The sequence below is a fragment of the Heptranchias perlo genome, chromosome 33 (assembly GCF_035084215.1).
Source record: "Heptranchias perlo isolate sHepPer1 chromosome 33, sHepPer1.hap1, whole genome shotgun sequence".
NCBI lineage: Eukaryota > Metazoa > Chordata > Chondrichthyes > Hexanchiformes > Hexanchidae > Heptranchias > Heptranchias perlo.
Genome location: NC_090357.1, coordinates 24498033 through 24510643, shown reverse-complemented (window position 1 = coordinate 24510643; position 12611 = coordinate 24498033). Strand labels below are relative to the sequence as shown.

The following is a 12611-nucleotide window of genomic DNA, read 5'->3' as shown; positions in this document are numbered from 1 at the left end:
TGGGTGTACAAGTGCCCTTTGTGATTGGGCTTTGGAGCAGCATCTGGGGGACGAGCTTCCAAGGCCAACAATCAGCATCTTTAGTCTGATTAACCATTTGAGTGACAGAAACCTTTCTCTGCCTGCCCAGTGACCATCCGCAGGTGCCATGGGATACCCTGGTCTTCTGTACAATAATCATGAGGAAAGGTTAGATCAAAACAGCTCAAAGACAACACAGGCAGTTGTACAATAGCCCGCATTACCTCTCCAACTCCCCAACTACACTCGACACCTCTCCAACTCCCCCACTGCACTCTACACCCCTCCAACTCCCCCACTACACTCGACACCTCTCCAACTCCCCCACTGCACTCTACACCTCTCCAACTCCCCCACTACACTCGACACCCCTCCAACTCCCCCACTACACTCTGTCCCTCTCCAACTCCCCCACTGCACTCTACACCTCTCCAACTCCCCCACTGCACTCGACACCTCTCCAACTCCCCCACTGCACTCGACACCTCTCCAACTCCCCCACTACACTCGACACCCCTCCAACTCCCCCACTACACTCTACACCTCTCCAACTCCCCCACTGCACTCGACACCTCTCCAACTCCCCCACTACACTCTACACCTCTCCAACTCCCCCACTGCACTCGACACCTCTCCAACTCCCCCACTACACTCTACACCCCTCCAACTCCCCCACTACACTCTACACCCCTCCAACTCCCCACTACACTCTACACCCCTCCAACTCCCCCACTACACTCGACACCTCTCCAACTCCCCCACTACACTCGACACCTCTCCAACTCCCCCACTGCACTCTACACCTCTCCAACTCCCCCACTACACTCGACACCTCTCCAACTCCCCCACTGCACTCTACACCTCTCCAACTCCCCCACTGCACTCTACACCTCTCCAACTCCCCCACTGCACTCTACACCTCTCCAACTCCCCCACTGCACTCTACACCTCTCCAACTCCCCACTACACTCTACACCCCTCCAACTCCCCCACTACACTCGACACCTCTCCAACTCCCCCACTACACTCGACACCTCTCCAACTCCCCCACTACACTCTACACCCCTCCAACTCCCCCACTACACTCTGTCCCTCTCCAACTCCCCCACTACACTCGACACCTCTCCAACTCCCCCACTACACTCGACACCTCTCCAACTCCCCCACTACACTCGACACCCCTCCAACTCCCCCACTACACTCTGCCCCTCTCCAACTCCCCCACTACACTCTACACCCCTCCAACTCCCCCACTACACTCTGTCCCTCTCCAACTCCCCAACTACACTCGACACCTCTCCAACTCCCCCACTACACTCTACACCCCTCCAACTCCCCCACTACACTCTACACCCCTCCAACTCCCCCACTACACTCTGTCCCTCTCCAACTCCCCCACTACACTCGACACCCCTCCAACTCCCCCACTACACTCTGTCCCTCTCCAACTCCCCAACTACACTCTACACCCCTCCAACTCCCCCACTACACTCTACACCCCTCCAACTCCCCCACTACACTCTGTCCCTCTCCAACTCCCCCACTACACTCGACACCCCTCCAACTCCCCCACTACACTCTGTCCCTCTCCAACTCCCCCACTACACTCGACACCTCTCCAACTCCCCCACTGCACTCTACACCTCTCCAACTCCCCCACTACACTCTGTCCCTCTCCAACTCCCCCACTACACTCTACACCCCTCCAACTCCCCCACTACACTCTACACCCCTCCAACTCCCCCACTACACTCTACACCCCTCCAACTCCCCCACTACACTCTGTCCCTCTCCAACTCCCCCACTACACTCGACACCTCTCCAACTCCCCCACTACACTCGACACCTCTCCAACTCCCCCACTACACTCGACACCCCTCCAACTCCCCCACTACACTCTGCCCCTCTCCAACTCCCCCACTACACTCTACACCCCTCCAACTCCCCCACTACACTCGACACCTCTCCAACTCCCCCACTACACTCGACACCTCTCCAACTCCCCCACTACACTCTACACCTCTCCAACTCCCCCACTACACTCGACACCCCTCCAACTCCCCCACTACACTCGACACCCCTCCAGCTCCCCCACTACACTCTACACCTCTCCAACTCCCCCACTACACTCGACACCTCTCCAACTCCCCCACTGCACTCTACACCCCTCCAACTCCCCCACTACACTCGACACCTCTCCAACTCCCCCACTACACTCGACACCTCTCCAACTCCCCCACTACACTCGACACCCCTCCAACTCCCCACTACACTCTACACCTCTCCAACTCCCCCACTACACTCGACACCTCTCCAACTCCCCCACTACACTCGACACCTCTCCAACTCCCCCACTACACTCGACACCCCTCCAACTCCCCCACTACACTCGACACCTCTCCAACTCCCCCACTGCACTCTACACCCCTCCAACTCCCCCACTACACTCGACACCTCTCCAACTCCCCCACTACACTCGACACCCCTCCAACTCCCCCACTACACTCGACACCCCTCCAACTCCCCCACTGCACTCTACACCCCTCCAACTCCCCCACTACACTCGACACCTCTCCAACTCCCCCACTACACTCTACACCCCTCCAACTCCCCCACCTGTGCTCTATACCTCTCCAACTCCCGCAACAACACTCTATACCTCTCCAACTCCCCCACCTGTGCTCTATACCTCTCCAACTCCCCCAACTACGCTCTACAATTCTCCAACTCCCTCAACTACACTCCAAACCACTACAACTCCTCAAACTATGCTCTATACCTCTCCAACTTCCGCAAACTACACTCTATACCTCTCACACCCCCGAACTACGCGCTATACCTCTCCAACTCTCCCAACTACACTCTATACCACTCCAATTCGCCTAACTACGTTATATAATTCTTCAATTCCCCCAACTATGCTCTCCAACTCTCCAACGCCCCCAACTAACCTCTATACCTCACTCCCCTAACCGTGCTCTATACCTCTCCAATTCTTGCAACTACGATCTATACCTCTCCAACTCTCCCAACTATACTCAATACCTTTCCAAATCCCCCAGCTACTCTCTATATTACTCCAATTCGCCCAAGTACCCTCTATGTCTCTCACTCTCCCTACTACCTTCTATTCCTCTCCAATTACCCAAACATCCCTCTACACTTCTCCAACTCCCACAACTACGCTGTACGCCCCTCCAACTCCCCCAACTACTCTCTCTACTTCTCCAATTCCACAACTACGGTCAATACCTCTCCAAATCCCCCACTACAATCTATATCTCTCCAACTCCCCCAACTACGTTCTCTACCTCTCCAACTCCCCCAACTACGCTCTATACCTTTCCAACTCTCCCAAATACGCTCTCTAGCTCTCCAACTCCCCCAACTACACTCCGTACTTCTTCAACCTTCCAAACTACCCCATATAACTCTCCAACTCATTATAATTTCACCACAATGCTGGATTTATTAAAGTAATGGGGGTCACTGATGGCACCCATATGGCTATGCAGACTCGTAGGCACAATATAATTGTCTACGTGAACAGAAAGGAGCTCTCCTTCATCAATATACAGCTGGTCAAAGACCTCCAACCCTGTATCATGCAGGTCAACGGCCACTTCCCAGGCAACAGCCATGAAGTTTTCATTTTAGGACTATCATCTATGTTTAGTTTAGTGGAAGGTGTGGAGAATGGTTCATCAGAGCACAGCTACCCTTTTCAACCCTGGCAGATGAAGCTCTTACTGCAGCCACAGACAGGTGCAGAATGCAGCTACAACCAGGCCACTGCAGTCACCAGGATCATTATTGGCATCTATAGCGGTGGTTATTTGTCCTGACACATCAGGGGCACCTTACAGTACACCCTGCTCCCTTTCCCAAGGACACCAAGATTATTGTCATCTGCTGCATCTCCACAGTTTTGCTATACAAAGAGACCAAACCGTGGAAATGGAGGAGCACAACCTGTAATTAAGGTCAGAGTCGGGCATAAGCAATGGCCAAGAGGATGTAGCTGCAGAAACGCAGTGCGTAGAAAGACTGTAGATGTTGCTGTAGTTCTCACTCATTGCATGGAAGGCTCGCAAACCTCTTGACAACTGGACAAGTATGGCTGGTGGACTCCTGCCTATCCCTAGTCAGACCTTGCAGGGTATTTTAGACAGACTCAGTGACTGCTGTAGACCATCCTGCTGAGACAGCAATCCTATTTTATACGTAGGCTCTGTGAGGTCCGAATCGATAGAGCGCGCAACCGAGGAAGGAATCCTGCTGTCCCCCAGGCAGCAGATGCCTGCCTTTCCTCTGCCATCACCCCTTGCTCCCCCCACCACCACCCCCCCCTCGTATACTGTGATTCACCTAATGTTACCTCCTCAAAGCTCACTATCTAACGATTCTCAGGTGTATGTAGCTTGCTGGTGATCACAACTATGTCCCTGGTATCTTGATCCTCATTATAACAGACCTATGTTGACATCCTTTGGTTCTCTTTCCAATTCACAAAGAACAATTAGAAAATTAGTAAATTAAACACGGACAAATGAACAAATCACCAGCTGCCTCAAGTTCTGTTTGTGTCTTCAGCAATGATTGAGTCTGATAGAAATGAGGAAAAAAATCTCTTGCTACTGGGAATTGTTTATCAACAAATTCCTAGCCAAGTATTTGACCTTGGTGCTGTGCACAGACTCCAGCTACAGATTTATTACCTCTTGGAAATAGTCCTTGGGCATATTCAACTCAGCAACAAAAAAAAATCATTATGCTTCTCTGCGTGCTTCCCTCATCAAGATAGATTCCTGTTCTTTCAGGTAAGATCACAGGTCTGTCACTTTGAAAACAAATCATTACTCTGTGAGGCGAAGCATGGTGATTCAATCATTTAGGGTCTAGTTGGTGCAACTGTTTGAATTTAATGTAGGAAACAAACCTCTGTTGAAAGGTCCTTCAAAGATGTCACGTTAATATTAACAATGGCTTCTCCTCCTCTTTGGGTCTTCAAATGTCTTAGCTTTTGGGTTCTGCTTCTTTTTATATCATCAACTGGTTCAACCTTCATTTGTAGATTATGAACTAAATCATCTATGAGTGTTGCGGTCTTCCAACTCACTGATCTGGTTTCTACATTAATTATCTTGCTGGAAAGCACGGTAATAGATCCCTGAGAGCTGATTAGAGATTCATCAAATAAGTACACTGAGTCAGTCCCTGGGATATCTTGGGTAAGCTCTGAGAGTCCCACAGGTAATCACTATTCCTTATCTGACGACTGCACCAACCTGAAGGAGATCCTGAACAAGCCCCCTAACTCCTCCTGAGGTCAGATGCGCCACCTGCAACTTCCTCCAGAGCTACAAATCAAGTTCTGGCATTGACACAGCTATCGGAGGCAAAGCACATGGGAGCACAGTAAGGAGAAAGAATTGAAGTCAGTCATTGGGACTGTCCAACTAATACTTAGCAGGGATTCCATGGTTCCTACTTGGAAATATTCTAAAGAGCAAGGGGGGAATTTTAACCCCCAAGAACGGGTGGGTTGGGATGGGTGGGTAGTTAAAATATTTGATTTTTGGACGGCAACCAGGCTCCAACGCGCCCACTTCCTGTGTTTAACCCAGGCGCGTTTGGATGCGTGCGAGTAACATACTCACTGCAGTCGGGATCTTAATTAGTTCAGGTGGGCGGGTAACTATAGCATCAATTAACGTCTTCATGAGTGGGTCTTTTTGAATTGAATTTGACTTAACTTTAAATTTAACGTCTCCAGCACGGGTTTCCCGAGGCTCGTGAATCTCGCCAGTGAGATGGAGCCGAGATTGAGCTGCAGTTCACATGGGTATTTAAATTTGTGATTGCCCCATGTGAATAAAAGCGCAGTTATTACAGTTAGAGTCTCAGTTCCCTCTGGCAAACGTTTGGCTAAGAGCTCTTGTGTTGATACAGCTTTTTCCAAACTTTGCAGCCTTTCAAACTGACACCATCAGGATGGGGGACACAATGGAAGTATGCCAGAGGACATATGAGGAGGAAGAAAATGGCCATCCATGGCAGCGATGTTGTACTGTGTTGGGATCTGCAGGTGCACAAGAGAGAGGTACACAACAAAGATCTGGAGGATAGCAGAGAGGGAAGCTGAGTGGAGTACAGCAGAGAGGGGAGCAACAGAGCAGCCGAGACCGCAGGAGGGACTACCCATGTGAGAGGGTCTACAGGTACAGGCTGGACCTCTTGGACCTCTCTGAGGAGCAGTGCCTATGCAGGCTCAGATTGAGTCGCCAGGTGGTCGCAGACATCTGCAGTCTCCTTGAAGAAGAGGTGCTCCCTGCTGGACCTGGTGGCCACGCATTGCCTGTCACAGTAAAAGTCACCACTGCCCTCAATTTCTTTGCCTCTGGCTCCTTCCAATGCGCCACCAGAGACATCTCTAGGATGTGTCAGTTGTCTGCACATAAATGTATAAGACAGATGATGGATGGGTTGTTTGCCAGGATGTCCACTTATGTGAATTTCCACCGTGACGACAGTAACCAGAATGAGCTGGCAGTGGTTTTTGCCTCTCTGGCTGGCTTCCCAAAGGTGCAGGGTGCAATCAATTGCACACACGTGGCAATCCGAGGACCACCACATGACCCAGGAGTTTTCAATAACCGAAATGGGTTTCACTCCATCAATGCACAGCTGGTGTGCGACCACAAGAAGAGATTTATGCAGGTGTGCGCCAGGTTCCCTGGCAGCTGTCAGGATGCGTTTATACTGCGCCAGTCCAATATTCCAGAGCCCTTCGAAACAGGAGACAGACTTAAGGGCTGGCTCATTGCAGACAAGGGATACCCCCATCAAACTTGGCTCTTGACATATGTGAGGAATCCCACCAATGAGGCACAAGAGCGCTACAACCAAAATCACATGACCAGCAGGTGTGTAATCAAGCAAGCCATCGGCATGTTGAAGATGCCCTTCAGGTGCCTGGATAGGTTTGAAGGTGCCCTCCAGTGCTCACCAGCGAGGGTGTCCAGAATCATGGTGGTGTGCTGCCTCCTGCACGACATTTTTTTTATATTCGTTCATGGGATGTGCGCGTCGCTGGCGAGGCCAGCATTTATTGCCCATCCCTAATTGCCCTTGAGAAGGTGGTGGTGAGCCGCCTTCTTGAACCGCTGCAGTCCGTGTGGTGAAGGTTCTCCCACAGTGCTGTTAGGGAGTTCCAGGATTTTGATCCAGCGAAAATGAAGGAACGGTGATATTTTCCAAGTCGGGATGGTGTGTGACTTGGAGGGTAACGTGCAGGTGGTGTTGTTCCCATTTGCCTGCTGCTCTTGTCCTCCTAGGTGGTAGAGGTCGCGGGTTTGGGAGGTGCTGTCGAAGAAGCTTTGGCGAGTTGCTGCAGTGCATCCTGTGGATGGTACACACTGCTGCCACTGTGCGCTGGTGGTGAAGGGAGTGAATGTTTAGGGTGGTGGATGGGGTGCCAATCAAGCGGGCTGCTTTGTCCTGGATGGTGTCGAGCTTCTTGAGTGTTGTTGGAGCTGCACAACATAGCGCAACAGAGAGGTTTACAGATGCAGCAGGACGAATGCGCTCGTCCATCATCCTCTGTTGGCAACAACATTGAAGAACAGGAGGAGGAGGAGGAGGAGGAAGAGGAGGAGAAGGAGGAGCACGAAGAGGAGGAGGAGGAGAAGCACTATGAAGATGGGGCACCCATGGTCAGACCAGCTGTGTACATTGCTGCCCAGGATGCCAGGGATGCCCTCAAATCTCACAGGTTCTCTTAGTCAGAGTGGTAAAAAAGAGACATTGAAATACTCAGGCCAGCTCCCACCTCCACCACCAAACTCCACCCTTTGCACAAAACAGTCCTTCAGCCACGCATACACCCACTGCAAATCCCCAGTGGGTCACGTCATGTACTGACATTCATCATGAAGCAAATGAAAGGGTGAGTTGGCATGCGTGATGCAGTAATGGGCAAGATGTGGAAGTGGTGCTAATCAATAAATTTCATGTGCCAATATAAAAAAAGGAAACTTCACAACATAACATATCTTCAAATACCCTTGTGCAGACCCTTGGTGAATTACAATTACTTGAACTTACGCTTCCTATCGCTTACATGGTGCATCCACTGAGGCTTCAGCACAGGTAGAGTTGGGCTGCTCAGATCCATGCCCTGACTGCTGAGATGCTCTTGGCCTATAACCTCTGGGTTTTGGAGCCCATGAGGGCCCCGCCAAAGACTGCTCCACCTAGACCTGTGCAGGGGCCGACTTGGCCATCGGGAGAGGAGGCAGCATTGCAGGCACTGGTTGGGTGGGAGGTGTGGGGCGGGGGCAACGGGTGAGATGTGGGAGTACTTTGAGTGAAGTCCCCACTTCCATGTCCCCTTTTGCCATCATCCCTCTCCTGGCCCATCGGCCCATCACTCCAACCACTCTGCTGGAGAGCAGCTTGGTGCAGACCAGTGGTGTGTTGTTCGGCCATGGATAAGGTATCTGTCTTCCTGTTTGACACGGCGGACATGCTGGCTTCCAAAGTCTGCACGGCTGTGGTCATGGCCTGCTGAGACTCATTTGAGAGCCGTGCTCGAAGCTCCATGGAGGTGGCCACTCCCTCCATGGCAGACATTCTCGCAATTACCTGCGACATCAATCCACTAATGTTGGAGGTGGACTCCTCCACCCTCTCCGCTATTGTGGAGAGTGTGCACGGCACGTTTTCCAGCACCTCACAAAGTTCCTGCTGTACCTCCATCATTCTCATTCTCAACGATGACCCCCGGGGCTCAGTACCTGAGTCCAGCTGAGCAGAGCTCGGAGAGGAGTGCGCCCTCCAACGTGGACTCTCCACAACTGCCCATGCCACCAGTGTCTGCTCATGCTCACTGGTGAGGTGCGAATCACCAGGTGACAACCCAACTATCTGTCTAACAGGACCCACCGAAATGTGAGTATTTGCGCTGGTGCATGGCTGTACGCCCTGTGGTGGTGCATCCTCAGAAGTAATGAGCTCCTCTGAGGAATCGCTGTCATGAATTTCTGCAGATTGTTCTTGTATGCGTGAAGGCCCTGGAAGACAAAAGAAAGCGAAATGAATTAGTCCTGGCAAAGTAACAATCTTGCCAATCCATATACTCAGGCTTCTCATAGTTCACTCATTGATGAAATAAAGTTATCATGTGTGTCAAAGATGTTTAAATTCTGTCACCAGTCTCTTCATCTCCGATTAAGAGGGGTGCAGATGTGGTATTTATCTCCATGGCGTCCTCCCTTGCATATGCGAGCTGGACTATTTATAGAGGGCCACCTCCAGTCCTCGCCCTCTCCCTTGCGTTTTGCACTCTCTTCTCCTACAAGGGGCGAAAGAACAGAACTGCGAATGACTGAACCTCACGTACTCACTCGATGGATGCAGTGCATTGGGTGAGGGTGACTATCAGACAGATGCATCGCATTGCATCAGGATTGGGGTGAGTGGCAGCGGTGGGTGGATTCATGGGGAGGTGAGGAAGTGCATAGAAAGTGAAGGATGGGTGCTGCTGAAACTTAAGTGGGTGTGAGGAGTGATGTGATGGAGTGGGCTTGGCAGGACACAGTGAGGGGTGGTAGTGGGTAGTGTACACCACAGGATGTGGGTGAATCAGCAAGTGTACTCACTTTTCCTGACCTGGTTAGGCCATTAAACTGCTTCACGCACTGCATCCAAGACCATGCTCCTTCTGCTCACCTCCTCAGCCACCTCCAGCTACGCCTTCTTAGTGGCAGAAGCAGGATTCTTTCTCCCATTGCTGGGGTAAATTATTTCCCTCCTGGTCCTCACTGCACCCAGCAGTACGTCAAGGGAAGCATCTGTGAACCTGGTTTCTGACCTTGCTCTCTGTGAATCTCTTCACATCCTCCTTTCTCCTCCAAAATCCATTTTTGCATTGGCCCTTTAATTAGCGGACTTCAGATGGCGTCATACGGGTGCGCCGTACGCCCGCTGCGCAACTTGGAGACGCAAAACCCGTAAGAAAAGATTTATTGCTTCAGTTAAGTTGCGATTGCAGATTCCGACCCCCTCTCTACCAGGCTCCAGGTTAAAATCCAGGCCCAAGTGTCTCTTTGAGAAAGTTCTATAACCTAGCTTACTCATAGAGGCCAATAGGGTGATTGCCACATTATATGGTGAGTAGCCCACTCGTACTAACCAGTACTCAATCAGAGGCAATGTTCCGCTCTCTTAAAGCTGAGTCCCAGAAGTAACGGTGGAATGTTCTTAGACCATATCATCCAATCCTCCATCGGGGGAGGGGGGGGAGGGGGAAGGGACAGATATCAACCACCACGTCTGGCCTGGATCTGCATCCCTGGTCACCCTAGGGTACTATCAGGAACAAGATGAGTACAGATCTGATAGAGTCAAGGGGTAGCCTTCCCAGCCTAATCGAGCACCACAGTGTAAGATCCATATCCTCTGAATTCGAACGCATCTTCTGTGTTAGATGCTTGAAACCGATATTCAGAAGGAAAGTGCTCGTTGCATAAAGAGTCAGCAGGGCGGAGATCGATGCCGGATTGAGACCTTTTGTGCTCAGTTCCTAATCTGAGTCACATTAAGCAAAAGGGCAGGAAAAGTCAGAGGGGCGCTTTGTAGCACCTCTCAATCATCCACAGGGGGCGCAGGTATCGGCTTAGGAATGGAGTATGTGTTGACCTCAGTGGCAGAGGTGAATTCAAAAAAAGCAGAACAAAAGAAGAAATTACGTTTTTTTAAAAATCCACATAACCGGTTAAACTGACCTATATCAGCAGCTCAAGGTCACATTACAGTCTCCACTCTAAACACATCATTCAGCTTGCCTGTCCCCGGCCATACAGCAAACAGAGGAGGCTGCAGACATTTTAACACAAGTTCGTCAGCATTTCAACTATGACCCACTCATTCCCCTGTGTTGGCCATGGAGATATAATTCATGGTGCATTTCCAATTGTTACATTGAATGTACGGCACAGAAACAGGCCATTCGGCCCAACATGTCCATGCTGGTCTTTATGCTTCACACGAGCCTTCTCCCACCCTCATCTAACCCCATCAACATATCTTTCTATTCTTTTCTCCTTCATATGTTTTTTTCTAGCTTCCCCTTAAATGCATTCACGCTATCCGCCTCAACTGTTCCTTGTGGTAGTGAGTTCCACATTCCAACCACTCTCTGGGTAAAGAAGTTTCTCCTGAATTCCCTATTGGATTTATTAGTGACTCTCTTATATTTATGGCCACTAGTTCTGGTCACCCCCACTAGTGGAAACATTTTCTCTATGTCTACCCTGTCGAACCCCTTCATAATTTTAAAGACCTCCATCAGGTCACCCCTCAGTCTTCTCGTTTCTAGAGAAAAGAGCCCCAGCCTGTTCAATCTTTCCTGATAGGTATGACCTCTCAGTTTTGGTATTATCCTAATAAATCTTTTTTGCACCTTCTCCAGTGCCTCTATATCCTTTTTATAATATGGAGACCAGAACTGTTCCAAGTGTGATCTAACCAAGGTTCTATACAACTTTAACATAACTTTCATGCTTTTCAATTCTATCCCTCTAGAAATGAACCCCAGTGCTTTGTTTGCTTTTTTATGGCCTTATTAACTTGCATCGCTACTTTTAATGATTTGTGTATCTGTACCCCCAGATCCCTCTGCGCCTCTACCCCATTTAGACTTCTTTTCCAAGGAGTATGTGGCCTCCTTATTCTTCCTGCCAAAGTGTAACTTACCTATATTGAAATTCAATTGTCAATTACATGCCCATTCTGCAATGGGCATTTATTAATGTTTTCCTGTATTTTGTCGCAGTCTTCCTTAGTATTAACTATAAACCCCAATTCGGTGTCATTCGCAAATTTTGAAATTGTACTTCCGATTCCCGAGTCCACATACTTTAGGTTAATGGTGAATAGTCAAACTCATGGCAACCAACAAAGTACCTTTCTGCTTCAGGTTTACCTTACCAGGATTTGAACTTCTATAGACTATGGGCAGGATTTCTCTGCTCCCGGCAGAGGAGAGGCGGTGTCGGATTTCCACCCACCTTCCTTCCTCGTACCTATGCAGGGTGGGCTCGTCACAGGATCCCTGGTGCGGGGGTAGAGGGGTGCCCGCTGCTGCCAGGGACAGAAAATGCGATGGCCACAATTGCCCCTAGGACTATTGCCAACCAGGTTGAAAAATTGGGCTTAACACGACTTAATTTTACTGCATTTAAAGCTGGAGTTGAGGTTGTCACCTGAAAACTGATCCATACATCCACAATTTGCTCTTACTTAGAGCTGCGTTAAGTATTTGGCTGACACAGCAGTTCCAACAGTTGCCCAGGTGGTGAAATCAACAGATAACTGATCTGTGCAGTACAGAAGGTCCTTGGTTTGATCCTAGTGTGTCCTGAATTAGCTGATCTCAGCTGGGACATCAGTTCAGGTGCTACAACTGGCCTCGGTGACCCTGGGTGAGCAGGCACATGGGAACACCACCACCTGCACGTTCCCCTCCAAGTCGCACACCATCCTGACTTGGAAATATATCGCCGTTCCTTCATCGTCACTGGGTCAAA

The 12611-nt window shown here is 50.2% G+C and overlaps 1 protein-coding gene across 1 annotated transcript in view; it reads right to left on the bottom strand.

Moving 5' to 3' along the window:
* fez1 (fasciculation and elongation protein zeta 1 (zygin I)) overlaps positions 1-12611 on the bottom strand; it is a 60906-nt gene that overhangs the window by 36485 nt on the left and 11810 nt on the right. The window lies entirely within an intron of this gene.